At 40.9% G+C, this 27,423-nt stretch overlaps 1 protein-coding gene and 2 non-coding genes across 3 annotated transcripts in view; 1 reads left to right on the top strand and 2 right to left on the bottom strand.

The window, feature by feature from the left end:
- LOC148664987 (zona pellucida sperm-binding protein 3-like) overlaps positions 1–27,423 on the bottom strand; it is a 246,998-nt gene that overhangs the window by 122,274 nt on the left and 97,301 nt on the right. The window lies entirely within an intron of this gene.
- trnal-aag (transfer RNA leucine (anticodon AAG)) lies at positions 10,050–10,131 on the top strand. Its single transcript has one exon. It is a non-coding gene; the product is annotated as a tRNA-Leu (tRNA).
- trnal-caa (transfer RNA leucine (anticodon CAA)) lies at positions 24,271–24,383 on the bottom strand. The gene is made up of 2 exons: positions 24,346–24,383; positions 24,271–24,316 (listed from the first exon to the last, which is right to left on the bottom strand). It is a non-coding gene; the product is annotated as a tRNA-Leu (tRNA).

The following is a 27,423-nucleotide window of genomic DNA, read 5'->3' on the forward strand; positions in this document are numbered from 1 at the left end:
CTCGTGGGACAATTACCTCAATGTCCCATCTTACCGCTGCCAGGAACTTACCAGACGGGATGATGGGTTCTGGAATCAATTCGGCCTCAGGGGGGTCGTGGATCCGTGAAAGGGCGTCTGCCTTGATGTTCTTGGAACCTGGAGTGTAGGTGATCAAGAAATTAAATCTGGAAAAAAAAAGGGACCACCTAGCCTGGCGAGGACAAAGACGTTTGGCCGACTGCAGATACTCCAGGTTTTTATGATCAGTGTAAATTAAAAAAGGGTGATGAGCACCCTCTAACCAGTGCCTCCATTCCTCCAATGCCAGCTAAATGGCCAAGAGCTCACGGTTACCGACGTCGTAGTTCATTTGGGCAGGGGATAGCTTCTTAGAAAAGAAGGCACAGGGATGAAGAACCTGTTTTTCTCCATGACATTGGGAGAGAACAGCACCCACACCATGGCCAGAAGCATCCACTTCGACCACAAAGGGCAAAGTTGGATCAGGGTGTTTTAGGATGGGGGCTGTAGTGAACAGGTGTTTCAGACGCTGAAATGCATCTTCGGCTTGAGGGGTCCATTTGCCTTGTTTAGGTCCTTTACGGGTCAAAGAGGTTATGGGAGTGACCACCGCGCTGAAGTTTCGAATAAACTTCCTGTAAAAGTTAGCAAAGCCGAGAAATCGTTGAATGTGTTTTAGATTCTTGGGAGTGGGCAAATCAGTAATCGCCGAGACTTTACTCGAATCCATTTCCACCCCCTCCGGCGAGATGACGTACCCTAAAAAGTGAATCCTCGAAGCATGGAAGGTACACTTCTCTAGTTTGACATATAGCTTATTCCTTAATGAGCCGGGAGAGTACTTCTCTGACATGGAGAACATGATCCTGGAAGGAATCAGAAAAAATTAATATGTCATCTAGATAAACCAAGACAAATCTTTGTAGGAGATCACGAAAGATGTCATTAATAAAAGATTGAAACACTGCTGGAGCATTAACCAAACCAAAGGGCATGACCAAATATTCGTAATGTCCATGGGTTGTCATAAATGCCATCTTCCATTCATCCACCTCCCGAATGCGGATTAGGTTATAGGCCCCTCGTAAATCCAGTTTTGTAAAGATCTTGGCTCCATGCACAGACTCAAGAGCTGCTGGAATTAGAGGCAAAGGGTACAGATTCTTGATGGTGATCTCATTGAGGCCACGATAGTCGATGCAGGGACGGAGCCCACCATCCTTCTTCTCCACAAAAAAAAAACTGGCACATGCTGGTGAAGTGGATGGACGTATAAGCCCAGCCTTCAGAGAATCTTGTATATAGACTTTCAGGGCCTCAGACTCAGAATTGGAGAGTGGAAAAATACGACCTTTGGGAGGGATAGTACCAGGCAAAAGGTCAATGGCACAATCGTAAGGTCGATGAGGGGGGAGGGCCAAGGCCTCCTGCTCATTAAAGGCTTCCTGTAGATCAGAGTATTGAGGGGGTATGGTAGGAACCCCTGAAGGGGACGTCGCCATGAGTGCAATCTTCACTGGTAGGCGACAGCATTTTCTAATACATCTGGGTCCCCAAGCTACTTTCTCTTTACGGGACCAAGAAATGTGTGGGTCATGCTGCTGTAGCCAAGGAAAGCCTAGCACCAGAGGATGTCTTGGGGTCTCAAGGAGATAAAACCAGATGTCTTCCACATGGGTGGCGCATATCTGCAGGCTTATAATTTCCATTTGCCACCTAATAAGTCCTGGAAATACGGGGGAGCCATCAATAGACTGGACACGAAGGGTGAAGGGTAGTTTCCAAGCTCGAGCGACGGCGGCGTCTATAAAGTTACCCGCCGCCCCTGAGTCTATAAAAGCAAGAAGGGGTCTCCTTTCATTACCCCAGAATAGTGTAGAAAAAATAAAAAATCCTGAGGAAAGGTGAGGGAATTGAGTATTCTCACTCACTTTAGGATTCTGAGAAGGTGGGCGGCGCTTCAAGGATGAGTATGCAGCAGGGCAGGCCGCTTTAAAGTGTCCAAATTTCCCACAGTACAGGCAGCGACCCTCTCTTTGGCGCCTCTCACGTTCTTCAGGGGTTACCCGGGTGCGGGCTATTTCCAAAGGTTGTTCTGAGTCGGCAGATCTGAAAGGTGATAGCCGAGGAGCCTCTAGTATAGGGGACCGAGATCTCTCAGCACTCCTATGACGAATTCTGAGTTCTAATTGCAGTACCTGTGAAATAACTTCCTCCAAGGTATTGCCCAATTGCGGCATATTTACCAGATGGTCCTTAATTTCTTCACTGAGTCCTTGACGGAAAAAAAAAATAAGGACCTCATCGTCCCAGTGAGTCTCTGCTGCTGCTACTTGAAAATCAATAGCATAATCATGTACAGACCGACGGCCTTGATGGATGGAGGAGAGGCGGAAGGCAGAGTCTTGGCCAACTATGGGACGACAAAAAACCCCCTTAAATTGTTCTAAAAAAAAATCATAATCCTGAATTTCAGGAGCCCCGCGATCAAACAGAGCAATAGCCCATTCCAAAGCGCGGCCGGTTAGCCGTGAAACTATGAAGGCGATCTTGTCCTGAGGAGAAAAAAAAGTCTCCGGGTGAAGCCTGAGAACCAGCGCACACTGTGCTAAAAAGCCCCAACATTTCGTAGGTTTGCCGTCAAACCTGTCAGGTGGAGTTAGTGGAAGAGGTCGAGGGGCAGGTGTAGGAGCTGGCGGAGGCGGAGCCGAAGTGGCAGCTCCAGCGTTGCTTCCTCAATTGCCGATGGGCGGCATTGCAGACAGGTGCGCAGAGATCTGTTGGACAGAAGCCTGGAGCTGGAGTAAGGCTTGTCCGTGCTGATCCAAAGCCGAGCGAATCTCCTCTTGCTCCGCTGGGTCCTTGTTAAGTGGCTCAGTATTCTGTTATGGGTTCGGTAATAGGGACCGAACCAGTGAGTGAACCCACTTGCAGGAGCGAACAAAACCAAGTCGTAATCCGAAAGCAAACCATAATCGTAGGAACGAGCCGAGAGTCCAGGGGAAGCCAGAAATCCGAAAGGGAACGAGTACCGAAGCCGAAGCGAGATCTGAAGTCGTAGTCCGTAGAGCAATCCAAGAATCCAGGGGTAGCCAGTAATCCAAACAGAGCGAAAGTAACCAATCCAAGCCGAGATCCGAAAAGCCGAAGTCCAAAGGGAAAAACCGCAAACCGAAAGCCAAGACGAACACAGAGTAGAAGTAGCGCAACCAGGAAGCTCGAAAGGGAAAACCAATACTGAGCAATGAGGTAGGGAAGGACAGGTGTTTAAGTAGGATGAGACGGGGGTGTGGTGTTGAATGGGAAAACTGATAGGTGAACTGATGGATAGGGGCTACGCCTACTTCTGCCTCCTCCGTTGCCGGGAGGCAGGGATCGTAACACTAATGAGTTTTATTGCCCTTGACATCTAACTTACTCCAGCCCCCCTTGTGGAAACAACCCCTAATTACTGTTCATGAGCTCCTGGCCACACTTGTTCCCAGTGGAACCAACCTGGAGCAGCAGAACAGAGGTTTTTGTTTCTTTAAGTTGTCTGCTGTTGTAAAACAAGTCATCCCTTAGGAATAAAAACTCTCCCTCTAGTCTGGTTGCTATCTCCTTTATTTGCCCTATATTCCCAGGGCAAAGCAGCTGAGTGATCCAAAGCTGAACTGCAAGGAGCTGAATTTCACACTGGGTTACAACAGACCCTGGTGGGAGAATGGGCAGGAGAGGGCCGGTTGTGCTCCTGAACTAGTCCCCTCCTCTCCTACTCTCGTATTTGCATCACAGTCTATAAACTCCAGCCCTATTGCTTTTCTTCCAGTTCATTTTTTTTAATACAGCTCATGAATTATGTATACTCTTGTGAAGTATCAAGAAAGCACTCTTATCTTTATTTCACGTACAGTATACAACAGACTGCTTGATAGTAACCACAACTCCAATAACTTTAACTAGAGGAAGAAACCCAGCTTCTGCTCAAAAGGAAAAAAAACATTGAAATCATAAATCTCCAACACTGGCTGGAGACTCTGTGTGTCCGTGCTCAACGGTTATATAGGACAGAACAGTTCAGGTACTTTTCTGATGTACAGTATCTGAATAGTTCTGGCGCGGCTGTTGTAACAAAGATACTTACGAACTTTTTTTTCATACGAGCTCTTGCTGTTTTTAAAATGAATATTTTTTTGAATTCGCTAAATCACACGAAACACCAGCATCACTTATCGTAAGCATCTGACCAATTACATTGCTGAATGTTAAACCCATTTAGTCTTATATTTATTTTATTTATTTATTTATTTTTATTTATTTTTAACTTGTTTTATTTTTTTTTAAATTACACACCTGTTAACGTAGTCCGGATCGCGGTCACCGAGGACCACTCCTGTCTCCCCAGGTGACACTTTTTATTTTTAAGATAAACGCGAGATAAACGTTTGTTTGAAACCGCTCCACAAATTTTCTCACATGCACGTATTCTCCAATATCACCACAACAAAACCATAAAGTTTGTTTCCACAGACATGACACTATTATGCAATAAACCAATAAATTAATGAACTAGCAGAATCCCAAAACACATGGCAACCCGGCAAGCACAGCATGTCAATATCATACATTTTTACCAACAAAACCGCAAAAGCAAAAACCAGCAAATATATATATATATCCCATGTTTTTACCTTATTCTGGAGCATGATATATATCCAAAATAACCCAGACTAGTTTATCTCAAGAGCTAGAGACTAGTAAACGTTACTGATTACATAGTAAATGTTTGAAGAACGAGCGCCAGAAATAAGGCGATTTGATTGGTAAAAACCGCTGTCATTCTTTGTATTTTCAGGCATTCAGAGCCCTTAGGGGGTGAGACTTCCTCTAGAAGCTTCAGGCTGCATTTTTAGCTGTCAATCATTGACTCAGAAGGGATAATCAATCAGTTTTTTATCAGTTTCTTATCAGTGCTCCTTTTTTTCACACCAGAAGGCAACTCTGAGGTTTTTTTTCATTGCATAACAGCAGATAAAGGCTCTCTAGCAGTGTCTTAAGGTTTTTATAGCAATTGCAATGGTTTTTATTCTTATTATTTTCAATATTTTTATGATTTTTTATTATAGGCGTGAAATTTCATTCCAGGTCCAGTCTTCACAAAACATGATGTAGAATTTTTTCTAATTGATCAATTTGTCCCAAATTTTATCCAAGCTAGAAGCCACCTAGAACAAGGTTTTCAAATCATTCCCAGGCCCTTGACATGCATATAGTTGAAAAATCTGACATCTGAAGACCAAAAAAAAAAAATGTTCGCCAGCTTTTTTTTTTTTTTCATATGTTTGTCTGCTGAGTGGACACATTAAGAAATACAAGACATTTGACTATTCACACTCAAAGCCATGGGGGCTAGCTTCAATTTAAGACCTGAACCAGGCTCCTGCTATGTTCTGCTGCAGAGATATAACAAATGTTTAAGGGGGAGGAAATTCCAGGCAGACATTGGCTAAATATGTCACTGGTAGTAAAAGGTTAAGTATTCTTGCCATTTTTAGCATATTGTAAGTGGATTTTTTGCAAACATTTTATTTTTTAAATCACATGAAACACAATCAACCCATTGTAACTTCACATTGATAATTCCTGAGCTTTATAACTGTGTATTATTTCTTTTTACCTTGTTTTAATATTTTTTATTATTTTTGCATTTTACAGAGCTTTTTAATATATTGTGAGCATTTTAGTGTCATTTTAAAATAGGACGATCAATGGTCCTGACTTTTAAACCTGTATTTATTCTGACATTATTCTCTCCACCTGCAGATGAGGGAGGTATTTGATTTTAAATTTGTTGATTTTGGGGGAAAATATACATTCATTTCCTTGTATGTATCACCAGTGGGAAACTTGGCATTTTTGGATGAATTGCAATCTTTACTACAAGGCCTTCAGACTGATATAGAAATGACTGGAGATTTAAATGACACATTTGATAAATCAGACAGGAACTGCATAACATCTAAAATGGCAAAACCCTCTAAAGTACTGAAAAATTTCCGGCACTTTCATAATAAATAAAATTTAATTTAAAGCATAAAATTTGCTTTAAAAAGAAAACCACAATTTGTACGATATCATATTTCAATATCGACATTCAGATGAAGAATTTGAGGATTTGAATATCATTGAAGAGTACATCGATTTTGGGACAATGTTTGCATCTGAATAATCCTTCCTCCTGGAAAGAAGGAAAAAAAAAGTTTTGAGTCTCAGTCTTCAGGATCCCCCCCAAAAAACGTGCAAATTTGTTTCCGATGTATTTTGGATAAGATATAACTCTCATAGAAGATACATTTTATCAGTTGAATGCAGTCGATACTTTCGACTTTTTATATGATGATAGGACCTACATTTAGGGCTCAGTACTGATAACTCTGCTGCTATTGATGGAGTAGAAATAAGTGATGTACTGGCAGTTTTTTTTCTGAGGTAAGAGGTCCTAGAACACCTCCTATAAAAATGTTAAGATTCAGAGCAAGAAATATTTTTCCACCTCACCTAATGCTATTGCATTAACGAGGCTGAAGTTGGCTTCTTATTCGCCAGCTGCTGCTTTGCGTTTTTCGTTCCATATTAAATGCTGCTGCTGTGATGTTATGTCGTCTTTCGCCTGTAGATGGCTCTCTACAGTCATTTTTAAAAATACTTATCCCGATGTATTGCTGTATATTTCCTCAGTAAAGGGGAATATGTAAGTAGAGACTGTCCAAATTGCATTTTTGTATGAAACACATTTCAGAAACACAACTCACAATAAAACAAACTGGCATGTTATACCACGAGTAAATAAGACAAAGGCAAAACGTAAATTCACCGGCACTTCCTGCATATTTTCCACGACCTTGCCTTCTGATCATAAAAAGACTCAAACTCTTGCATTTTACAAGAAATTTTAATATAGCAGTTTTAAATTGGACATTTAGAACATGGTATATGAGACTATATGGTTAACTGAGGATGAGCAGAGGGTGATCGAACCTACCTCCTGGTTATAAAAATGTCTAAAAATTCTGACACAGATGTATGAGAGACAATGGAAAAGACTATAAAAATCCTTAACTTCAGGACATTGTACTGTACCGTTTTTTAAATACAACCCTCTGAACATGGCATGAGAGAATACATTGTCAAATGGTAAATGCAATGTTTGCTATATTTCTAGGGCCCTCCCTCCTGATTTTAAAATCGTCTCATATTTCTGACATCAAGGTGTGAGACACAATATAACAGACTGTCAAAATCCTGAACTTCAGGACATTTTATGATACCATTTTAAAAATATGACCCTCTGAGCATGGCATGTGAGAAAATGGCATGTGAGAATGCATTGGGAAAAGATGAATGCAATTTCTGCTGAATTGCTATGGCCCTCCCTCCTGATTACAAACTTGTCTCACAATTCTGACAATGAGGTGTGAGACACAATGTAACAGACACTATTAAATTGTGAAGTACAAGAGATTATACTGTTACATTTTTTTTAATATTGACCCTCTGGCATGTGAGGACTAAAAATAGCACACATTCTGCGAATTTGCTTTGTCCCTCCTTCCTCGTTACCAAAACATCTTAGTATACCGACACTAAGGTAAATGTCTCTAAATCCAGAAGTTAAGTTGTCAAAGTATATCGGAGTCAACCGATACTGATCAGGTTCTGCTGATGCTGAGCCCGCAGCCTTCACCATAAGGTCCAATTCCCCAAGCCTGCTGACCTTATATGTCCATCTCTTTGCAGTATAGAATGAAAAAAACTCCAATAGATATCGGCCACTGTTGGCGATTTTCCTTTAAGATGGAGTGTATCACTTTCACTGAGACCGAGAAGTGTTAAGCTGTACATGAGTCTTTGTGGCTCGGTTGTTAACCAAAAGGGTGGTGGTTTGAGACCTCCCTGGGACGCTATGAGCCTTTTAATGAACACACCCTCTTCACTTCATTTCTCCATGGCCGGTCTTGTACCGCAATCAAATACAGAGCCCGTAGGGGGCAGTAAGCCCGCATATATAGCTCACTGTGTATATAATGAAGAAGCGGAGGTTAGTTTCTAATCTGCATGTTGCAGAGCCTTACGCAACTCATACCAACAGTTGGGGTTTGATCCCTGCACGGGCTATTAGTTGAAAGACCATTGTAAATGACGTGTAACAGATTTATCCAGCTGGCTTTTATGTTTCATACTAAATTGCTATCTTGAAACCAAAATCATTAGAAATATGGAACACAACCGTTGTTCCCCATGAAGGAAAGCTGTTTTACACTGACGTCACTCCTTTTTATTTAATCCAGATTTTAAAAACAACTCCGACCTATCAAAGGAAAATGTTACACAAAAGTTGGAAAGCACACTCTGAATCCATCTGTATATTTGATTTCCGCAATCCGTTCAAGGCTGCCTATGTTAATCGTAAGTGTATAGATGAAACATTTAATATATTGTTCAGTTTAAATCAAAATGCTTTACTACTACAAGAGAGAAGTATAGTATGGAGGATGTGTGATTGTGTGATTTCTTGGAAGAAAACTACTTTTCTTTGCGTTCGAAATTAATTCGAAACAATTGACACACAAACCCTTTGTCTTTTTTAAAGAGATTATATCTTTAAACAGACAAATGTATAAAATGTGTTTTTTTTACCTAGAGATTTTGGACAGGGGCGATGTATTACTAGTAGAGGCTGCTGACTAACACTGTACTGTCTGGAGATCAGCTCCATTTGCAATAAAAAAACGTGCGTAACAAAGCTGGAGAGCAGCTGAACTTGTGCTCAGTAGTCAGTATGGTGCTGAGGGTTCAATACTGTCGTTGTTGTATTACCACGAGCTGCACAGGCTCTGAATCAGACCATTTCAATTAGTCTGATCAGTGCAGGACAAGTTAATGTAGAATTATTGCTTTGTCTGTCTCTTGTTTGTATATAAATGGATGTCTCTGATAACTTAATGTTAGTTTTTATTTTAGTTTTACGATGTAGGTCATGCGTTGATATTCCTGATTCAGCTCATGTTCCATAGGAGAGAAGAGATTCCTCCTGTTTCTCGTACAACCATATCAGAACAGAAGCCCATGTCACCCAGCTCTGATTCAAGATCGAGTTGCATCTTCAACATTTTGTTTTTGTTTCTGATCATAATTTTATTTAGTTATGATCAATATTGAACTTTTTCTAAGTAAAACAAAACTAATCAAACATGCAGGCAGATTTTTGAAAAGTATTAGGAGTTGATAGGGCGCTCCTTCGGAATAGTCGTCAGAAAATGTGAGAAAAGGAAAGTTACGTAAACTCTCACACACAGCATTAAAGACTGGAATCTGATCATAAAAAAACTAGCTGTCTCCCCGTCGGTAATCAAACCCCGGTTTCCCGCGTGACAGGCTGGGACACAAACAACTTTACTAACTAGGAGCGCTTGCTAGCTATTAGGAGGCATTTACTCTTAAATATGTTACTGTTTTGGGTTTCGACTTTAATTTTCCCGATACCAGTTTTTTACAAAAGTAAAGGCACATGGCACATGTGTGGCACATCACGTCCGAGTTTAGTGACAACTACCTCAGAGATTGTAAGCTGGGTAGTTTCAGATCACTTTTTTTTAAAGGTTCAAGCAAACCCGAATACCTTTGTGTAATCGTTTTTCATAAAGTGTCATTGTATTATAGCATGTGCCCCTGACGATTTTCTTGATACGTTATATGTGCTCTTGTTTGTATTGTATGTAGTTTTGTTGTTCAAATAAAACGTAAAAGACACAACTTTCCGGATGCGGCTGCTGTAAAAATAAAATGACATCAAGGGTGCTGTACGCAGAGGTCTGAAACCTGCTCCACAGAAGATCTTTATCCAGAGGTGTAAAAGAAGTCGAGATCTCGCCATGAGAGGGGAAGCATCTCAGAAAAAGCAGGTGCAGTCGGTTCCACGGTCATAACGCCACTAATTCAGGCGACAAGAGCAAAACCCACCCGGCTTCCTCCGGGCAAGTAATGAGACAAAGAGACAGTGCACAGCGGGTAGCGTGGCCGAGCGGTCTAAGGCGCTGGATTAAGGCTCTAGTCTCTTCGGGGGCGTGTGTTCAAATCCCACCGCTGCCAGGTGCTTCTGTCGAGACCCCCTTTCAGCTGGCTTCAGACGAAGGGATCTGCTTTTTGGCAGTCTCTCGAGAAACTAAGCAAAGTGTTTAAAGATACTTTCTCAGCTTGACATCAAGGCACAAAACAAAAACCTTTTTGCGTCCTCTCAACCCAAAAGCGCTTTGCCACTTTTTGCGTTATGCAGGGAACGACGTCTGCCCAGATCACTTTTGTGTCAATGCAAATCGTAGTGTGCCCGGCGTTTTAATTTTGGCTGTGCTGGCGTGCTGCTTCTGTCTGTGAAACTTGAATGTTCTGCTTCTTCACACCAAATCGTCGGCGGGGGTTGAGCTTGTTAAATCTTTGCGCATAGCGCTCCTTTGGAAGTACTTTGTCCAAGTTCAAAAGCAATCGTGGGATTTACTTCATGCGTGCAAAAAGCATGCCTCGCACGACAGATTTAAATGGGGAATGGAGCCTGCTTCTTGCTGTTTTTCCTGTGGTTGCAGTTACAAAGTTGATCGTGCTTTCACATTCTGTTAACAGTAGTCACTGGCTGAGCTTTATCAGTTGGTTCGTAAAGGAATCTCTGCTTCGGTTCCAGAAAAGTCCTCTGTAGTGTGTTTTTTTCCGTGCCCATGGCAGTCTTTTAAAGCTGGTAGTAATGGCGGCGAAGTTAATTTTTTATCCTCTTTAAAAGAATAAGGACGGGCTGGGGCGAGCTCCATTTACCACTCTTTCAGCTAACCGCCGAACTCGCGAACTGATTACACTGCAGAGCCACAGGCGCCTCGCTTTTCTCCATTCTCTGGGTTAGGGTGAAAAAAAAAACTTTGCTGGTATTAGCTGGCCTGCTGGGAGTACCTCTTCTTCACTGATAAGCAAGATTTGTGTTTCATCTTTCGCAAGCTGTATAGATTTCTTTCAAAACAAGTTGTTCCAGAAAGGAAACGGACACTTGCATTCACCTGAATTAAAAGGCATGGGATTTGCCCGTGAGGATAAATTCTGTACAGTAAGACAGGAAGAAAGTCACCGCTGGGAATCGGACCCAGGAACTCCTGTTTACCAGACAGGCGCTTTAGCCAACTAAGCCAAGGCGCCGGCAAAGTGCTGTCCTTTGACAGCCACTTGGACACGTCTCAACTGCTCTGAGACATCTGCGTTCGGTGTGCACCGAGCCTGCTCGCCTTGCAAGTTGCCTCATTTACATGCGATAGCTCCACCACTAAGAGAAAGGATGAGAAATGGCTTTTATCTGGCACTTTTCATGTCAGAGGATCTCAATCTGCTTTCCGTGTACAAGAGGATGTCCAACTCATGTAGCTAAAGACGTAGACGACAGTGCTCCACTGAAATCTTGATCTCACAACCATCGGCATTACTCCGCTGTGTTCTGCTTTAGACAAAGGGGGGAAAAAACTTCTTTCATCACACGTTTTGCACTGTTTACGGTGTTTGCAGTGCTCTTTCTTAAATGAAAACCAGGAATCGGCACCATATGAGGTGAGACTAGATAATATTGGAACAAGTAGCCTCGCCATTCCATGCGTGAGGTGAGCAAAGTGTCATTCCTGTCTTTATAGTGTGCTTGTTAGAGACTTAGCTGGCACCCAGAGCGCTTTAAATCCGGGAGTCAGCAGCCCAAGACAAGAGAGCTTCCTTCGTCTATGTTTTTTGTGTGAAGGGGGAAACCATGCGTGTGCTGCAAACGATCTTAGTATCGAAGTGCCGTCCCACATAACCGATCCGAACAATCTGCTTTACAGAGGAGCACTGCCGGAGCTTATCGTTGGCAAACTGAAGACCAGGCTGACCTCTTCTGTGACTCTTGAACACTGAGTCTCAAGGTTGTGATTTCAAGCTCCACGCTGGCGGGAAATTCCATAGGTAATGATCACATTTTCTTGCATGCTAATCAAAAGAAATATTAAGAAACTTTTCCCGATACCAGTTTTTTACAAAAGTAAAGGCACACGGCACATGTGTGCCACATCACGTCCGACTTTAGTGACAACTACCTCAGAGACTGTAAGCTGGGTAGTTTCAGATCAGATCACTTTTTTTATCAAAGGTTCAAGCAAACCCGAATACTTTTGCAAGAGACATTTCAGAATCCCAGTCCAATCCAGGACGATTGCTGGATCCTTCGAATTCGACTGAACTATAGCACAGATCTGCAGTCCACCATTAGAATACTGTGGTGTGTTGTATAAACCATACCACCCAAAATAGTTCTAAAACAGGAGATGCATCCTCGTTTAGGAAAGTGGTATAAAGTGAAATGGTCTGGGAAGAGTCCGTTTGAACAGTTCAAAATAGACGTAAAGGGGTATTTACGGACTCATTCGAAATGTAAGAACAAGCTGTGCGGATCTTATCTTTATTTACCTTGTGTAATCGTTTTTCATAAAGTGTAATTGTATTATAGCATGTGCCCCTGACGATTTTCTTGATACGTTATATGTGCTCTTGTTTGTATTGTATGTAGTTTTGTTGTTCAAATAAAACGTAAAAGACACAACTTTCCGGATGCGGCTGCTGTAAAAATAAAATGACATCAAGGGCGCTGTACGCAGAGGTGTGAAGCCTGTTTCATAGAAGAACTATATCCAGAGGTGTTAAAGAAGTCGAGATCTCACTACGAGAATGGCAGCATCTCAAAAAAAGCAGGTGCAGTTCGTTACACAGTCGTAATGCTACTAAGTCGGACCAGAAGAGCGAAAGCCACCTGGCTTTCTCTAAGCAAGTAATGTGACAAAGAGACACAGTACAGTGGTAACTGTGGCTAAACAGTGAAAAATGCTGGATTAAGGCTCCAGCCCCTTCAGGGGCTTGGGTTTGAATTTCACCTTGTTAGGTGCTTCTGTTGAGACCCCTTCCAACTGACTTCAAAAGGGAGGGAGCTGCTTTTTGGCAGTCTCTCGAGAAACTAAGCAAAGTGTTTAAAGATACTTTGTCAGCTTGACATCAAGGCAGAAAAGAAAAACTTTCTTGCGTCCACTCAAACCAAATGCGGTTTGCCACCTTTTGCGTTATGCAGGGAATAACGTCTGCCGAGATCACTTTTGAGTCAATGCAAATCGTAGTGTGCCCTCCATTTTAATGTTGGTTGTGCTGGCGTGCTGCTTCTGTCTGTGAAACTTTATGCAATCAAGGCATTTAATGTTTTTTTTTCAATAATTGGAAAAAAAAGTACTATTTTTTTTCTTAAATATTGATGGTTTAAAAACTTATTTAATGTGAAACGGTCATTGTGATTGTAAAACGGTCAAAATGTTAGTGAAGAAATCAGTAATGTGAGGAAAGGTGAATTGTGGGAGCCTCTTGACTCCCCATGTCGTGCTGTGTTTCTCTTTCATTCTACTTGGAGTGGTGCCGTCACTTCTGGATAAAGTCTGTCTTGGGTCATTCCGAACAAGTCAGGTATGACTGTGCTTCACCACAAGAAGAGACACCTCACTTGCAAGGATCCCAACAGTATATTTCCCCTTTCAGAGCCCATGGGAGTGAATTTCATACACAATTAAAAAAGCTTAATTTTTTAATTAAAAAAGTGACCTGAAATGCCTTAGCTTTCAGGTTTGCTAGAACCTGTAATAATAAAGTGGTCTCAAACTTTCATTGTCTGATGTACAGATGCAGCCATTCAAAGTGCGCGGTACAGACACGTACCAGAGGTAATTGGCTACGGCGTCGTGCATCGTGACGCGCGATGACGCAAAATACCGCGGTACGTGATTGGTTGACCGACAGGGGCACTCGTGGTCCGTTGGTCTGTCGTAGAAAGACTTACTGTAAACGTCTTTACTGTGCCCGTTGTAGATATTGAATTTTACCACTGAAGGGAAATCTTAGTAGCTGAGCATAAAAAGAATAGGAGCATACTGTAATGCGTGTGAAGGCCATAAACGATATTAATTTTGGAACATAAACATACAGTATATAGCTGGTCTTGGTACTTTAAAGAAAAAAATATACACCAGTATTCCATTTCTCTCTAAACATTGTAAGCTTCGAAGTCTTTAACTAACGTGATACCGGAGTCAACAAGCATATTTTTAGAATTTGATTAAAAGGGAATATAATATGGGATCGCGTATCTCAAGAATTTAATAATGTTATGATTATATCCGTGTACTGCGGCAGGGCTGTGTAGGGCTGTTTCGCCTGCCTGTTCATGTGAGCTGTCTTGTAGCCTACTGGTCTAGGTGCGTGACTACCAACTGGCAGGTTGTGTGTTTGAATCCAGCTGGTGCTGGACTTTTCATTTTTATTTATTTATTTTTTAATCGCGTAACATAAACATATTACCGTATGCAAACTGTACTGTATATAGTATGTATATGTATATTTAATGTCTTAACTGTGCCCGTTTAATTGAATTTAAAAAAAATATTTAACACGAACATTGAGCTGTTTACATCTTCCGCCTGAGAACAGTCACCCGTTGCTACCCAACGCAGAAACACAGCCACTAACTAGCAAAGAGAGGACATTAGCTACCCAATATGATAAAGAAATAAATGATTATTTTGTTTATTTCTTTTGCACATTTATTTGAACATTTCCATCGATTGTACAAGTACTTGGAAACTGTCCAATCCCTAGTTCATCAAGCATTTACCGGTCTGGCGCCGGTCTGTGTCTTCCAGGATATAATGCCAGCGAACTCTTGTTTTTATGTCCACTATAACAGACAATCTCCTTTGCTTTTAACCGAGCGTTTAATAATTTCCTAAAATGAAAATGATTTACTTTATTTCACTCACGGGATCAATAAAAGTATCTATCATCTGTCTAAACTATGGGACAGAATTCTGGGGTCTCCCCATACCAGAGATTATGGTAGGGCTTCAGAATGGTGATTGGCTGACACCATCTGACACCCATCTGATTGGAGAAAAAAAGACGTGCTGGTTTGCTATACATACTGTACCAGGAAGAGGATTTCTTTCTATTCAAAACGTGTATTTTAAAAGTTTAAGAAGTAAAAACCTTACAGCGTACACAGATTTCTAAACTGATCAGGATCGTTATCTTTGTCTTATGCATAATAATGTTCACCGCTCTGTCCAGCAAATTAATAATAAACGAATAAGTAATTAGATTGCTCATAAACCTAATCACTTGCTTTTTCTTTTTATTTAGGCTCAGATTTCAACTATAGATCGTATTATTAATAACCATAATAACAACCAACCAACAAAAACAACCATATAAACATAATACCAACCAAAAACATAGATAACAACCACAATACAAAATCAAATAATCAAACCATTTTACTCTCGCAAAGTTCTCCAATTATCATAATCCCGCCCCTTATGCAAAACCAAACCTTACTCCCATCCCAGTTTATCCTGTTTATCATAAACAAAATCCACCTCAATTTTCAACATAAAGCATTACACAAAATCAATACCTCAACACTCCATACTCAACAACGATAATTCACAAACAGCCAGAACATGTAACTACACATTCCCAAACAGACCTAATTTCCATAGCCCCGCCCCTTATGCAAAACCAACATCCCTCCCCTGTTCTCTCTCTCCCCTGGCGGTTGTAATTGTTTTTATTTTCAAATAAATTTTAGCAAAGTCATGTATTTTAAAAATCTTAAGATTTTTATATTTATGTCTTTATTTAGTGGTTTCATTAGTGACAAAGGCTAAACTTTCTTGGAAAAATGTCTTTTATGTAAACCTTGTTTGCTATTAATTAATTCAGGGCTAAAATATGTTCATTGTCTTCTAATGAAAGAAGGGTTCCTTTCGCCGTAGTCGGGAGCCTAGCCTTTAACTAGTAAGTACTGTACTTACTGGGTTTTTGAGGGCGGGGAGGTGTCTTTCGCTGGAAATCTCGCCTCCTACTTTGAAAATACCCATGAAACCGGTTCAATTCGTCACAGCCAGCACTCCTGCAGAGAGGGGGGTTGTACTTGCAGTGTATACAGTACACGCGTTATGCTCTTCGTTAATGTCTGTGAAGTTTTATTTAATCTCTGAGCCATACTGATTCTTCTGGAAGCCAGTTTCCGCCGGGGAGTAAAAAAAAAACACACTATGGTACTCTCTCCAATGCAGTGCAGTTAAAAACAAACCTCTGATGCTGCACCTAAATGAATATCGTTTATGACCATCAGAAGCTTTATGCTCCTTTTCTTTTTTCCAGTGGATTGAACAGGGAGAGGCATTTCATAATGTACTTTTCACTGATGAAACAACAGTGGCTCTGGAACAGTTTTCAACCAAGTCGTTTTATAAAAAGGGGAGATATGTACACGTTACTGAAGCTAAAAGCTTAACCTTTGTCACTAATGTAACCACTAAATAAAGACATATAGAAATCCCTACGTTACAGACTGTATATGGCTGGTATTGGTAGTTTAAAGAAAAAATACACACCAGTATTCCACTTTCTCCCTAAACATTTTAAGCATCAGAGTCTTACATGTGGTTATTTCGGAAACGTTTGTACGTGCTCCTTCTGACCATGTTACTGTTTACTGTTACTGACTATATTAAGTTTAAGTGCCTGTGGGCACTTTTCCTGTCCGTGGGGGGTGGACTGTCTTTCATTAGAAGGTTAGTCTGTTCTACTCTGAGAATGTAGAGGGGGTGGAAAGTGCCCGCGGTCATTTAATTAGTATTAAAATTCACACTGATTCCCTTGCGAAGATACGGACATAGGAATATTCGTGCGTGGTCAAAAAATGGCATAAAAACGACAAAGTGAAGGCTGTGAAAACATTCACAATGTACTTTATACACAAAGCAAATATACCCCCCCCCTCTCAGTTCAATTCAAGCTGCTTTATTAGCATGACAGATGGGTACAATCAGTGTTGGGTATTTACTTTGCTTTGAGATGCCACTTTTAAAGGTGATATATAAAATCAAGGCTTTAACTTGCTTTAACTCCGCAAGTCTGAGTTCTTGTGTCTGTCCTATCCGAACCCGAAAGTATTACAATATGTATCTTTATAGCAGGTGGTGTACAGCTTTTTAGTATAGATTACACTTTTCTAAAATGTATTTAAAAAATAAAAACGATTACAATCTAATCTTTCCACGTTTGATCCCAAAATAAATCTAAACGGGGAGAAAGCTATGCTGAAAGTTTATTAAGATACTTAGAAGACAAAGATATCAATTTATGTTGCATTTGTCTGATTGTGAATCAAAAAACACATATATTTAAACCCGCATTTGCGATTTAAATCAAAACGTTATTTAAATCAATATAAATGTTTATATTGTAACGCCTAGGTGACTATTCATTGTTATTAAAATGACTTAAATTCGATCATGTGATATTTAGAAATATAAATTTGTTTGGTGCGAGTGAGGTTTTATTTAATCTCTGACTCAGTGATGGCCTGGCATGGTGAGGTGCGCTGGCAGCTATGTGGTGTTACGCAGTGGTGGCCTGACACGGTGAGGTGCCCTGGCAGCTGTATGATGCAGTGGTGGCCTGGCACGGTGAGCTGCCAGCGCACCTCACCGTGCCAGGCCACCACAGCGTCACACCACACAGCTGCCAGTGCACCTCTACATACCCGACCACCACTCCATCACACAGCTGCCAGCGCACCTCACCGTGCCAGGCCACCACTGCATCACACAGATGCCAGCGCACCTCACCGTGCCATGCCACCAGCTGCATCAAACCACACAGCTGCCAGCACAACTCACCGTGCCCGGCCACCACTGCATCACACAGCTGCAAGCGCACCTCACCGTGCCAGGCCACCACAGCGTCACACCACCCAGCTGCCAGCGCACCTCACCGTACCAGGCCACCACTGCGTCACAACACACAGCTGCCAGTGCACCTCTACATACCCGACCACCACTGCATCACACAGCTGCCAGCGCACCTCACCGTGCCAGGCCACCACTGCGTGTCATAGCTGCAAGCGCACCTCACCGTGCCAGGCCACCACTGCATCATACAGCTGCCAGGGCACCTCTCCGTGTCAGGCCACCACTGCGTCACACATATTTCAGCGCCATATATTTCATGGATATTATGGAATATAATGGATGGATATCTTAGTTATCTTTCTAGTTCACAGGTTTGCATGCATAATTTAATTTTGAAAGCCACTGAGACATCAGGTACTACTGTTGTATTTATGAAAAAGAAACAAAACAAAAAACATACTAACAGCTTTGCCATCCTACTCCTTAGTTAATACATTTTATTATTCATAAACAGTTAACATTGTTAGCAAAATATTTTGAATTATATTTAACCCTATTTTTTCTTTAGTTTTGTATTTAACTTATTATATGATAGTCAGACTTAATGTATATTTGAGCAATGAAAATATATTTTTACAAGATTTTACATTCAGCACTTAAAATTAATATGGTTAATAATAGTAAACTGTAACATGCTGTAACAAGATCGGTTAAACTGCGAAGAAAATACTTTCAGAGAAAATGTTTCAGGTGTGAAGAACATAGATCTCCAATGCAATTTCAACCAAACCTGTTCCCACACACCCTGCCCCCACTACCATTAGAATATACACAAACATTTTAGCGTTTCATTCTGAGCAGAAGACCCTCACACCTGAAGAGTGCTGGCTGTGATGAATTAAACCGGTTTTACAGGTTTCAATCACAGACCATGTGACATGGGAGTCAGGAAACTACAGGTAACTACAGTACACACAGCGCCACCAGATTTGATAACGCTATAAAAACGCTATAAAATAATGTGACTTGGCACAGAACAAGTTTACAGCACAGTACAAAAATAAATGCTGACCATGACTTTAGAAGCATAAATTGCCTTACACTCAATTTAAACACAAGCTGTCTTTAGCCCTCTAAGCTGGTTCATACAGAAATGTAGAGATCCAGGCTCAGAACACACAGCTTCATTAGCGAATACATATGCAGGACAACTAGAGAAGACGTTTTACAGAGGATGGATTTTTAGAAACATCCCATCAGACATCCCATCATATTCACAACGTGAAATCTAGAAAATAATATTACGTAACCAAAATCCGCAATATGGAAACAGAACCTGTGTAATTGTTGATAGATGATGTACTCGTAACATTTTTTCAAGACGAACTACAACATTTAAAAAATGACTTGTATGTACTTGATATCTCTAATCAATCCACGGGTCCCAGCACAAAACGAAACTAAAACGCATACCGTTTCTCGCTTCTTATTAGTTGCTCAAAAGTAATTCTAAAAGTATGCTTGTTGACTCCGGTATCACGTTAGTTAAAGACTTCGAAGCTTACAATGTTTAGGGAGAAATGGAATACTGGTGTGTATTTTTTTCTTTAAAGTACCGAGACCAGCCATATACTGTATGTTCCAAAATTAATATCGTTTATGGCCTTCACACGCGTTACAGTATGCTCCTATTTTTTATGCTCAGCTACTAAGATTTCCCTTCAGTGGTAAAATTAGATATGAATATTCAATACTTAAACGGGCACAGTTAAGACATTAAATATACATATACATACTGTATACAGTACAGTTTGCATACGGTAATATGTTTATGTTACACGATTAAAAAATAAATAAATAAAAATGAAAAGTCCAACACCAGCTGGATTGGAACACACAACCTGCCAGTTGGTAGTCACGCACCTAGACCAGTAGGCTACAAGACAGCTTGCACGAACAGGCAGGCGAAACAGCCCTACCGCAGTACACGGATATAATCATACCGTTATTAAATTCATGAGATACGCGATTCCATATTATATTCCCTTTTAATCAAATTCTAAAAGTATGCTTGTTGACTCCGGTATCACGTTAGTTAAAGACTTTGAAGCTTACAATGTTTAGGGAGAAATGGAATACTGGTGTGTATTTTTTTCTTTAAAGTGCCGATTCCTGGAACACCCCTCTGAAGTGGTTCCATAAAATCTGGTATACGGAAAGGAAAGCGTTGATAAATACAAGTGTCTTTTAATACACTCTTTGCTGTGCTCTTGAGGATCCTTGTGATATTTTAAGCTCTAGTTGAATGATAGGTGTCGCATTTTAAATCATTTTCGTAGTTAGAAATTATGAAACGCCCTGTTAAAAGCAAGGAAGTTTTTATGCCCGTTGAAGTAAAACAAAATGCCTGACAAAGTATGGCAAATGTGCTAAAGAAATTATACTTTGAGTATACAGCTTGTCCAAAGTCATCCATTATTAATACTATTAGTAATATCTTCCGTAAAGGCTTTGATGCATAAATATTTCTGATAAAGGTAGGTTGTGTACTTTTGTCCAACTGAGCAATCTTGCTTTCATAAAATATACCAACATTTTAATGACTGATGATTAACATGCTGTAATACATAGTTCAAAATTAAAGGCTCAAATGCTGTACATGAGAGGTTAAGCCCCCCCTGGCGGTTTTACAAGGCGACGCCGGATAGTTAGTCACGTGACACACGTGAACTGTGTGATACCCCGGTGGGCGTGTCATGGTATGCCGCAAAATACCTCACCCATTTTGAATGGCTGCATCTGTAGCTGTCTCTAAAGTTGGAAATGATGTTTTGGAGATGCTGAGAAGAACTCAACTACATGGTGAGAAGTCTGGGTTCAGCACCAGCAGATGGTAAAGAACTCTTAGCTGACCCCAACCTAATTTGAACTCACAACTTTCTGAGCTAGAATCAGCTACACTACCACTGTGCCAGACCCTATAGTCTTCATTAGTTCCCCAAAGGAGAAAAATCAGTGTCCCAAAAAAAGTGCTTCCCAAAATGTCTTTAACAGAAAGGAAAATTTAGACAGGCTTCCATTTCTGCATTAAGAACTGTTTGTGCTGTCCTGTAATTGAGGAAATATACCACCTAAATCAGCAAAGAGTTCTACGTTTGAATAGTTCTAAATAGACGTAAATGGATATTTACAGACTCTTTCGAAATGTAGGAACATGAAAGCTGTGTGGACCTTGTTTTTATTTACTTTGTTTAATCTTTTTTTCCATAAAGTCTAATTGTATTATTTATGTGCCTCTCACGAGTCTATTAATACGTTATATGTGCTCTTGTTTATATTGAATCTATTTTGTTGTTCAAATAAAAAGTAAAACAAAAAAAAATTCCGGATGGGTGCTGCTATAGAAATAAAACGACATCATGGGTGCTGTACGCAGAGGTCTGTAGCCTGCTCCACAGAAGAACTTTATCCAGAGGTGTTTAAGAATTCGAGATCTCACCATGAGAGGGGAAGCATCTCAGAAAAAGCAGGTGCAGTCGGTTCCACGGTCATAACGCCACTGTCGGACAAGAGCAAAAGCCACCCAGCTTCCTCCGGGCAAGTAATGAGACAAAGAGACAGGACACAGTGGTTAGTGGTCTAAGGTGCTGGATTAAGGCTCCAGTCTCGTTGGAGGTGTGTGTTTATATCCCACTGCTGCTAAGAGTTTTTGTGTTACAACCGCCAAGTGGAGCAATGTGTTAAAAGCTACTTTATCAGCTTAACATCAAAGCAGGGAGAAAAAAGTGTTTCTTCTTCTCAACACAAATTCTTGTTCCACCTTCAGCAGGGAAGTTTGTCTACCAAGATCAATTTTGAGTCAGTGCAAATCACAGTGCGCCCTCAATTTTAATGTCGGTTGTGCTCCTTTTATCTGTGAAACGTTAATGTTCTGCATTTTCAAGTCGAGTCATCCTCAGGGGTAGAGCTGATTAAGTCTTTCCGCATAGCGCTCCATCAGAAATAACTTGTCTAAGTTCAAAAGAGATTGTGGGTTTCACTTCAAGCAATCACAAAGCATACCTGATTGGTTACAAAGGTGAATGTTTTTCCATGTTCTGCTAGAGTATCCACTGGCTTGCCTTTATCAGCTGTCTTGGAAAGATAAGCTGTGCTTCGTCTCAGGAAAAATCATCAGTAATTTTATTCTGGCCGTATGGCCGTTATTTAAAGTATATAAAAATCACGAGTTCATAGATTTATCCAAATATCAACAGCACCTTGTAAACCTGTCATAAGAATTCCTTCAATCCAATAGTTTCACTCCAGGGAAAAGGCAGGCACCACTCAGAATTCCTAATATGATTTTGAATTCAGTTTTGCAGTGCTTTAGTGCTTTACTACTTTCAGAGAGTCCTTTATTGACCTTGCTGAAGCAGAGAAGCGACATAATCACAATTGTGATCAGTTTTTCTGCTGTTTCTGGTTAATAATGATTATTATTTTGTATTTTGATTAGTATTTTTCGTAGCGTTCTTCCTCAGCTTTTAAGATATTTGGTGAGCAAGAACCACTGAGAACGAGTCTGAATCAATCAAGAACACATACGGTACTGCTGTCCTGTGTACAACTGCTTCATCCTAATTGAGCTTTTCAGTGTTGAAGAAGACTTTTCCAATTTTGATTGTTAGTTTCAGAGGATGTGCTACAAGATCACAGATTCATTTGAAAAGATTTGGAGATGCATTGGCTGGGATTCAAACCTGGCTCAATTGCATGAAGGCACCTATACTCAGCAACGAGAGGAAAGGAGAAGGGGCCAGAGGTAGTGTGGCTGAATGGTCTAATATGCTGGATTTTAGGCTCCACTCTCTCAGGGGCGTGGGTTTAAATCCCACTACTGCCCAATGTTTTAAGACCTTACTTCCTGTGATTTGTAATATGGTCAGTAAAAGCACTTTATGTAAGTATCTCTTATGTCAGTGTTACAAGTCACTTACTGCTCCACAGGTCCGGGGTTCAATCCCTGGCATCTTCAGGTGTTTTATATTACTGTACTCACATCACAATCTTCTGTTGAGTGAGAACTCTTTGCTCATGTTCATAGAGAGCCAGGTTTACCTTTTGAATCTCACCCAGGATTTCCTGAGAGATCATTCAGCGAGCGAGTCCTCCCTCTGGACATGGCATTGAGCTGAAAGCTGCACGAATTCCTCACTGTGTGTCCTGTACTGTTACAGGTGGTCCAGCGTAAATGTGCAGCACAGTGACATGAACACCTTGAACTTTTTCTGTATGTGAAGGAAAATGCAAAAAAGCATGTAAAGTATTGATCACATAAAATATCCATGGTACAACTCGAGAAAAAACTGAAGTACAAAACAACGACTTTTGATGATTTCAAGAGATTCAAGAAACACAACCGTCCGCAGATGGGTTTGGATCCTGAACGCTTAAGTCAAAAGAACAAAAGTGAAGTAAACTCTCTTCATTGTCTTATAGTTTATGAAATAAAACAATTTCTTACTTTCTTAATAATTTCTTACTATTGATAGACGATTTATTGAATTTTAACAGAATCACAATTGCAAACATTTTGGGTTAAACTGTTATTCACATACTCTAACAAAGAGAAACGTTAGTGTCTTCCGGTGTGTGAGCCCATCTCTCAAAAAATAAAAAAATAAGTTATATAAATTGAATTGTTCTACTTTTTAGGCTTGCATAGTCTTATTCATATTTCAGTTAAACCTTTTCTTCTGTAGTAATTTCATTTGATATTAAAATTAGTCCTGATTTACAATTTTTGGACATGGTTCATCTTAAAGAATTTTGTAATAAGTTTCAGTTTAGGAAAATCGTGCCCAGAAGCTACCAAAACTGGTAATGTTCACATTATGTGTAATGCAAAAGCAGCAGTTGGGGTGGGAAACAAAAGGCATTTCTTGGTATGAATCCTAAAACTTCATAGATGGCTTTCTAGGACTTCTCGCTTCAGATAAGGTTATCAATACATCATAGATTTCAGCTCAATCAATATCAGCAGTGTTATCACTACCGAACGCTAAATATAGATCCTGGCAATAATTCATGAGTTGTTTGTTAGAAAATTGTTTATGGTTTTTTTAAACATATTTTCAATACCAGACAAAAAGTCGAAAGTTTCAATTTCATGCAACTGATGAAATCTCTCTTCGATTGAAGTTATAAGTACAGTACATCCAAAATACTGCGGAATCAATCAAATTTACATGTTTCTTGTGGATCCAGAAGATCATTTTGAGACTCAAAACATGCCTGTCTTTTCTTTTTTCGAGGACGAAGGAGTAGCAGTAGCAGACTCGGAAAGCACCGCCTGCGAATACTCACAAAATGCACTGAGTTGCTTGCTTTCTTCTGCTGCTTTTATATTTCAGTCATTCACTATCAGCTAGCACTGGAACAATTCAAGAGAGGTAAAAACAGAAGCTGTCAGGAGTGGGATTTGAACCCACGCCTCCATTGGGAGACCAGAACTCCCAAGCCAGCTGGAAAGACACACATCCTTGAGTCTGGCGCCTTAGACCACTCGGCCACCCTGACAAGCGAGAGCAATTGGTGTGCTGAATGCACCAGTAGTTGACTAAACTGAGTTTCTTCCCTGAAATTATTTGCTTGCGAAGAGCCAAGTTGCCTTGAATGGATCTTGGAAATCAAATATACGGATGGATTGTTATTCGGTTGTGAGTTTTGAGGGGCGTATTATAAATTGAGTTGGTGAAAAGGCGCTTTTTGTTAGTCTGTCGGGAGGCTGCACAAGGTGTTTAGAGGGAGAACTTCTAAAAGGCAGGCTCTCTATGTTTAACATCAAGAAAGATTTTTTTTCTCAATGGAAATGCTCTTTGGCGCTTTCAGCTTTACGTAGCGTTACGTATCTTTAAGCTGAATCATTGGCAGGAGTAGCTTATTAAATCTTTGCTCATAGCGCTCCATCAAAAATACCTTGTCCATGTTCAAAAGAGATCAGGGGATTAACTTCATGCTTTCACATGGCATAACTTACACGAAAGATTTAAATGGGGAATTGATTGTGCTTCTTGATGTTGTTCCTGTGGTTGCCTTGGTTACAATGGTGAACGTTCTTCCACGTTCTGCTAGAGTATCCACTGGGTGGGCTTTATCAATTGGCTAGGATAGGTCATCAGTGCTCCGTCTCCAGAAAAATAATCAGCACTGTCTTTTTTCTGTGCGCATGACCGTCTTTTAAAACATATAAAATCACGAGTTCATTGATTTCTCCAAATAACAACAATACATTTTAACCCTTCAATCCAATAGTTTTACTCCCAGTAAAAAGCAGCGCAATATATAGAGAGATGATATTCAAAGATTTCAACGTTCTTATTGGATTGCCTGTATGCAGATATCACTCAGAATTGCTAATATGATTTTAATTCAGTTTTTCTCTACTACTTTCAGAGTCTTTTATTGACCTTGCTGAAGCAGAGAAGTGACATAATCACAAATGCGACCAGTTGTGCAGCTGTTTCTGGTTAATAATGATTAATGCGAAATAAAAAACAGCTCCTTGCATTAAGAGCAAGAGCAACCAACGCTCTCGCTTATTGAGTTGGGTATTTTCCGAGCTACTCTTCCTTAGCTGTGTAGAGGTTTGATGGGTTTACTGAGACAATTATTCATTGTAGCAGTAATCACGAGGTGGTTCGTTGTGGCTTTTAGAAAATCAATCGTCAGAACAACTAACAACGCACACACACGGGTTCAATACACGAGATACAGTGATTAATATAAATTGTGCACCAAACATATACCAGTCTGCCTGGATACAAGCAGCAGACCTTACTGTGAGGGTTATCAATATACAAGGTATATAATCTCGAAGAGATGCAAACACAAAGAGATAGACAACAGAGAATATATGTCAATATATATCGTTCGGTTACCAAATCTCTAATCAGTGTTATTCCCCACTGTTACTCTAAACTCGGAAGTAAATGCAATACTCATGAATTAAATTGATAACAACTTGTGTTGAGGTACAATTGAATTCTCGAGACGCAATGTAGAACATGGGGTTTACTTATCCACTGTGTATGGATTTGAAATTTCCCGGCACGAACACCAAACCAGCTGTCAGGCTCTGTTGCAGCCTCGGTTCCAGCGGTTGTCCAATGGGCGTTGTCCCGGCGTCCTCTGGCTACCGGCCAACCAGTCGAGGTGCAGCTCGGAGTTGGACGGGCGCGCAGGGCAGTTGTTGCTCCGAGGGGATCTACCAGCAGTCCGGCTGCCTAGTAGAAAGTATCTATGCACAGAGTGTGACCGCAAGTCCTCACAAGTCACTCTTTTGCCCGGGAAGAAGCTGGTTCGTTCCCGGACCAGCGCTGCTTCTGAATAAGCTATTCAGGTTGTTGACGAGGGTCCAACTGTAGGCTGCCGTTGATCAAGCAGAGCATTCACGTTGGTAGAATTCTGAGTACGTACGGGATCCTCGGCCTCGCGCTTAGAACAAAGTCCAAGTCCCAGTGCAGACAACAGCAGTTGTCACGTGATTGTCTCTGAGGATGCGCGGAAATGGCCAAGGAGCGCCCCGATCTGAGCTTGCGTTCCCTTTTTGACCAAGACACAGATGTGTGCTGATTGGTTGAGAGTTTGGCGGGCATTGGAGACCCACGTGGTGTTACCACACCCTGCCAATCCCTGATTGGTTGATCAAGGTGAGATATGAGTCACTTACTCCTGACACTTAGGAATACAGTCCAGATGTCCATTCGGCACTCCCTAGACAGATAGGCGCCAATGGATGACCATTGATCATGATAGTTAGGCTTAGCTAAGTGCATCTCCGTTTAAGAGCTGTCCCTTATCAAAAGAAAACATCTTAAATCAGCCTGCATGAATACTTTCTCAGTGGCTGCACCACAGAAAGGGAGAGTGAGATGGGGCCTCATTTAGCTTTTAAGATTTTTGGTGAGCAAGAACCACTGAGAACGAGTCTGAATCAATCAAGAACACATATGGTACTGCTGTCCTGTGTACAACTGCTTCGTCCTAATTGAGCTTTTCAGTGTTGAAGAAGATGTTTCCAATTTCGATTGCTGGTTTCAGAGGATGTGCTACAGGATCACAGATTCAATTGAAAAGATTTGGAGATGCATTGGCTGGGATTCAAACCTGGCTCAATTTCATGAAGGCACCTATACTCAGCAACGTGAGGAAAGGAGAGGGGGCCAGAGGTAGTGTGGCTGAATGGTCTAATATGCTGGATTTTAGGCTCCACTCTCTCAGGGGTGTGGGTTTAAATCCCACTACTGCCCAATGTTTTAAGACCTTACTTCCTGTGATTTGTAATATGGTCAGTAAAAGCACTTTATGTGAGTATCTCTTATGTTAGCGAATTCCTCACTGCGTGTCCTGTACTGTGTAGCACAGTGACAAGAACGCCTTGAGTTCTTTTCCGTATGTGAAGAAAAATGCAAAAGAGCATGAAAAGTGTTGATGGTATAAAATATCCATGGTACAACTCGGGAAAGAACTGACGGACAAAACAATGACATTTGATGAGTACAAGAGAAACACAACCGTCCGAACATGGGCTTGCATCCTGACCGCTTGCGTTAAAAGA

This window comes from Lepisosteus platostomus, chromosome 5, assembly GCF_059453375.1.
Source record: "Lepisosteus platostomus isolate fLepPlt1 chromosome 5, fLepPlt1.hap1, whole genome shotgun sequence".
Lineage (NCBI taxonomy): Eukaryota > Metazoa > Chordata > Actinopteri > Semionotiformes > Lepisosteidae > Lepisosteus > Lepisosteus platostomus.